Below are 6,380 nucleotides of genomic sequence, written 5' to 3'. Positions count from 1 at the left end.
CCAGAGAATGTGTAAGTTTCCACTATCTGTTGTGAGCTGGAATCATTTGGATGAGAATTGAAAAGGTTCCTGCAGCATGCTAAATATAGCCTATTCCTTCTGCTTGATGTCACACAAAGAACTGTCATCCATCATGCGTAAGACCATTCTTGGTCTCTGCCTCCTCCACTTTCTAGTAAATCCTCTACTTGCATAAATTTTGTACTTATGTCTCTAGGTACATGCTGTTTTCCTCTAGTAGGCTATAAGCTTCTTGAAGGCAGGACCTGTTTTGTTTTTGCCTATGTTCCCCAGAGCTAAATCCATTTCCTATCATATAGCTACTTAACAAAACTTTGTTCAATCTTTAGTCATCAGTCAGTCAACAAGCAATTTTTAAGTACAAACAAAACCAATACAACAAAAATTAGAAGGGAAGCGACAAGCTAGTGAAAATTTTATAATAAATTTCTCTGGTAAAGGTCTCATTTCTCAAATATATAAAGAACTAAGTAAAATTTATAAGAATCCAAGCCATTCCTCAATTGATAAATGGTCAAAGGATATGAATAGGCAGTTTTCAGATGAAGATATCAAGGCTATCAATGATCACATGAAAAATGTTCTAAATCCCTCTTGATTAGAAAAATGCAAATTAAAGAAACTCCGAGTTACCACTTCATACCTATCAGATTGGCCTATATGACAGTTAATAAAATAATAAATGTTGGAGGGAATGTGGCAAAATTGGGACAAATATGTTGCTAGTGGAATTGTGAATTGATCCAACCCTTCTGGAGTGCAATTTGGAATTATGTCCACAGGATTATAAAAGAATGGATACTTTTTGATCCACTCATACCACTACTGTATCCCAAAGAGCTTTAAAAAATGGGAAAGGAACTGTTTGTACAAAAATATTTGTAGCTGTGCTTTTTGTGGTGCAAAGAATTAGAAACTAAAGGTATACTCCTAAATTGGGGAATGGCTGAACCAACTGAGGTATATGGTGGTGATGGAATACTATTGTGCTATTAGGAATGATGAACAGGATGATTTCAGAAAGAGCTAGAAAAACCTATGGGTACTGCTACAGAGTGAAATAAGCAGATCCAAGAGAACATTATACACAGTAATTGAAATACTGTGGAATGAAAAAATGTGATAGACTTTGGTACTAGCAGCAATGAAATGATCTGGGACAATTCCGAGGGACTTGTGAGAAAGAATGCTATCTACCTCCAGAGAAAGAACTGTTGGAATATAAATGCAGATGAAAATATATGATTTGTCACTTGTTGATATGGCTATATGATTTGGGGTTTTGTTTTTTAAGATTATTCACTAACAAAAATGAATAATACGGAAATGTTTTCCATGATAATACATGTATAACTCAGAAAAAAAGCAATTTTAAGTGGTAGGCTCTAGGGATACAAAGCAAAAACAAAATATTCCCTGCCCTCAAGGATTTTATGTTCTACTGTAGTGAAACAGTAAATATACACATGTCGATAAAAATACATATCAAGTGCAAAAGATACACAAACTATTGCTCTCATTCTTTCTTAGAAGAAAACATTTACATGTGAATTTTCAGAATAAATAATTTGTATTTACCGAGATGGAGGGTACTAATGCTGAGGGAGTTCACAGGGTTAAGGCAGGAAAGGCTTCTTGTAGAAAGTCATGCTTGAGCTGTGTCTAAAAGGAAAAGATGCATTCTATAAGGGGAAGGTAAGAAGGGAGTGCATAGCAAGCCTGAGACAGCTAGTGAAAAGGCACTGAAATAAGAGATGGAGCAACATATATAAGAAAAAGAGAGATGCTCAGCTTCAAAGAACTGTAAAGAATGGGAATAATATATAATGAGGTTGGAAAGATATGTTGATTCTGACATGTGAAAAGCTTTAAAAGCCAAACAAAGGAGTTTATATTTCACTCTAGAGATATTAGGGGACCATCAGAGTGTAATGAGTAGGGTATCCCATTTGTTGGGTGAGGGATGATAAATGTGGGAATTTAAAGCAGAAGATCAATATAATAAAAATGATGACACCCGTAAATTTATCATTTCGGATTATGTCATGCAAAGGAATACTTTGAACACCCAGACAAAATAATGACACAATATTCATTTGAACAAGCAAAAGGTTAAGAACCTCAAGAGAAGCAATTGGGGGGAGAGGGAGAATAGTAATGAATGGGAAATGGAACTTCAGACCTCAAATTAGACCATAAAGCAATAATCATCAAGGGAAGGGAAACCCACTACCTCCTGAGGCAGTCCATTTGACTTTTGTAAAGCTCTAATTGTTAGGAAATGTTTCCTGAACTCAAGCCTAAATTTTTCTGTATCCTCCCTCCTTTGCTTCTAGCTCTAGTGATCTGATCAAATAGCCCACATCAGTCTTTGGCCACTTCATAGGAATGGATCTCCTTCAGCTGCCCAAAAATATGTTATTCACGGCAGAGAGAACCTCTTTATGGGATTAAACAGATGTGCATGAGATTGGAGTTACTCTGAAATGCATGCCAATTTGCTGGTCTCTTGATACAGCATGCAATGCCTTCCTGGTTTTCATTTAATGCATGAAATTCAGAGTACTCTAGTGTAAGGATTGATGAGCTGTTACATACTACTGAATTATAAAAGTGCTGCATCCATTTTACAGACGGATAGACATGTATATGCACACATACACATACACATGTCTGTATGAGACCAAAACTTGGCAAAGTTGTACAGTGGTAAGATTTGGTTTTTTTGTATGTTCATTCAATACAGCAAACATTTAGTAAATGATTGCTATGTGTGAGAAACTGTGTTATATACCATGGGAAAACAAACAAAAAACTTAGAGGGTTTTTTCACATGTGGGGAAGAATACAGTAAGTGGAAAGATTAAGAAATTTAAAAAAAAATTTGAGGAAGGAAAGAGCAACAATATTTTGAGGAGAGTTGGAAGGGGGAGACATCCTCAAAATGAGTCTTGAAGGCAACTAGGGATACTAAGGAGCAGAATCAAGGAGAGAGTATATTCCAGATATCAAAGATGACCAGTTCAAAGGCATAGAGAAGGTAGAGGGAATGTCAACTTCAAGAAGGAGCTAAAAGTCCAATCTGCTAGGATAGGAAGTTAATAAATGCTATTATATCAAAAAAGTAAATGGGAGGCAGATTGTGGAGGGTTTCAATTGACAGGCAGTTTTTTTTTCCTAAAGGGTCTCCCTCAAAGGCTTTGATAAGGAAAAGACATGATTAGATTTATGTCTTCCAGATATAAATTTGATGATGGATTTAAGATGGGAGATTCTAGAAAATAGGAAAACCAATAGGAGGTTATTACATCATTGATGAGGTTTATAAGGGACAGGCAAGGAGTGATGAGGATTTAACATAATGATCATCTGAGTAATTTGTACATCTATATTCATCATCTTGCACAGGAGAAGGGACATGGTATAGATTTCTCTAGCCAGGTATTTCTTCTATGTCTCATGCCTACACAGCTTTACTACTAGCTAGTAGTCAACTCATTCCAGGTGAACCATTATGTGATAACAGCTTTTGCTCTTACCTCTAGTAACGGATATATGTATTGCCATAGGAAAACCTGTTAAAGTCAAAAGAATAGCTCTCTAATGAAGATTTTTCAGGAAATTAAGATGACAGTTTGGGAGTATTGGTAGAGGGTAGACTCCTTCTCTAGTTCCTATTATATCTCTTCATTTATGACAATTAAAAATATTAGGTCATGAGAATCATACTTACAGTAATTGAAACAAAAGTTTAACTGCAGAAAATATCCTTCCCCTACAATCTGGACTTTAAGACATACAAATTCTCCACCTTCAGCTTAAGGAATATTTCCCTTTAAGAGGCAAATATCCCCAATTACAAATATGCTTTATAATTTCAAAACTACCCTACAGCCTGACATGAGGGGTCCTATAGTAGAGCTGTGGCTTCAGAATATTAAATATTAACAAATAAGCTTTCTCTTTTAATAGTTGACAGTTCCCAAAAAACCATTCGAAATGTCTTCACATTCAGTTGAATCACCTTTATCCTCACCTGGGTCAAACACAGTCTAGTGATAATTGCCCATAAATATGGCTAGAAGCTGTTGAACAGAGTGTCAGCTTTCTACCCTGACAACCACAGTTATGCTCATAGAAAAATCAGGTTAATTGGAATGTGTGGTAGAAAAAAGAGCTTCATGGATTAAGAAAAAGACTCCTAGAGAAGTTCCTACAAGCCAAATTTAAGGCAATCCTATAGAGAAAAGAAACAGAGAGCATTCATTTGACCTCTGGTCGTTACATGCATGTAGTGAGAAAAATTATTTCAAAATAATTTTATTATTAAACAATGCTCAGTAAATATGAACATAGGCCAGAAGAAGACTGTATATGAAATGAATAATCATTTGCAACTTATCTATATGTATGTCGTGTGTGTGAAATCTAACATAGCAATGCCAACTCTTAGGTCGCACAATATTTGAAGCTAGATTTGAACCCAGGACTCCCTTCTCTAGTCCTGGCTCTCAATCCACTGAACCACCTAGCTGCCCCCTCTTCTTTCTGCTCCTCCCCCTCCATTCTCCTCCTCCTCATTCCTTCTACTCTATTCTTCCTCCTCCTCTATCCTCTTCTTCCTTCCTCCTCCTCTATCCTTCCTCCTCTATCCTTCCTTCTCCTCTATTCTCCTCCTCCTCCTTTCTACCCTATCCTTCCTCGTCCTCTATCCTTCCTCCTCCTCCTCAATCCTTCTTCTCCACTTTCCTCCTCCACCTTTCTTCTTCTTGTTCCTTTTGAATATATTGTTTCCATATTCATATTGCAGTAATAGTAGCAGTAGTAATAGCATTACCATACTTGTCACTATTCCCTTGTAAATGTCCTTCTCCTTTCTATAGTATTTTTAAATATTTGTTTCAATGATTTTTCTTTTTTCTTTTTTTCTTATTTTAATCACTTTACCATACCCATCTTCCCTATTCTTCCCTTCTCTGACAATAACATAGCCTCCCTTATAATAAATATGTATAAACCAAATAAAACCAATCTGTGTTCTACTGTTCATATCAGAAAATGTATGTCTCATTCTGTACCTCTTGTCCTCTTCTTCACCAGGAGGCTAGAAATATGCTTCATCATCAGTTTTCTAGGGACATGACTGATCATTGCATTGATCAGATTTCTTATGAGTTGTAAAATTTTCTTTACAATGTTGAGACTGTTATATAAATAGTTCTCCTCATACTCCACACCTACCTGAACAAGTCTTTTCACGTTCTTCTTAATCCAGGAAAAGGGAACTGCTTAACAGGGAATAAGTTTATCACACATTATGAGGTAAAGGAGAGAAGAGAGGTTATACTGAACTTGAAATCATAAGGCCTGAATTAAAATTCTTGATTTGCCATATACTAATGATGTTATCTTGGACAAATATGAGAATTTGTTTTTTCTTCTCTAATATACAGGGTTGTTGGCATGAATACGTATCATAGATCAGATGTGTTACAAAATAAGTAGACAACTCTGCTCCATACCCACCTTTAAGGAGTTTAAAGCCTAAATAAGTCAGGACATCTGGCACATAGAAAACAATCACACACACACACACACACACACACACACACACACAAATTAAATTGGACTTAGAATTGGCAATGCTAAATATTCCCATAATGTTGTGTTGACCTTAAATGTTTCATGCTTTGATGGACCTCAGAATGCTCCTTTTATTACTGAAAGAGTATTACAACATCTTTTTCATGGCCTTCTGAACTAGTGTAAGTACCTTTAGGAGAAGGTTTCAATTACTATTATAAGACCTTAATCTCCTCTGAGATCCTCCTGTATTGTCTAATTAATTTTTCAATCAATAAACAAAATCTATAGAGTCCTAATGAAATTGTAAAAAGTGAAATGAACAGAAACAAGGCATTATATACATAAATGGAAATACTGTTTAAAACAGTGATGGGCAAAAACTATGGCCAGTGGGCCATATGTGGCCCCCTGAAATGTTCTATCTGGCCCCATGACATTATTCCTAATCTGACGAATACAATGAGTAGAATACAATACAATGAAACTTTGAAAGAGTTGCCTTAGAAACAGACTGGCAGATGAGCATTTCCTTCCTTTGGTCTCCTCTTTAAAAAGTTTGCCCATCACTGGTTTCAAAGATGACTTGTGTATGTCCATCTCCAGAGAAAGAATTGATAAGTAGAAATAAGTAAGGCATTACTTTATGTATATATATATATATATATATATATATATATATATATTTATATATATATATTTGTATATATATATATATATTTGGAAAGGGAAGGGAGGGAAAGAGTTAACTGGGCATTTTAATGCAACAAACAAAT

The sequence above is a fragment of the Gracilinanus agilis genome, chromosome 2 (assembly GCF_016433145.1).
Source record: "Gracilinanus agilis isolate LMUSP501 chromosome 2, AgileGrace, whole genome shotgun sequence".
Taxonomy (NCBI): domain Eukaryota; kingdom Metazoa; phylum Chordata; class Mammalia; order Didelphimorphia; family Didelphidae; genus Gracilinanus; species Gracilinanus agilis.
The sequence above is the reverse complement of the archived record's forward strand: the minus strand, read 5'-3'. Positions refer to the sequence as shown.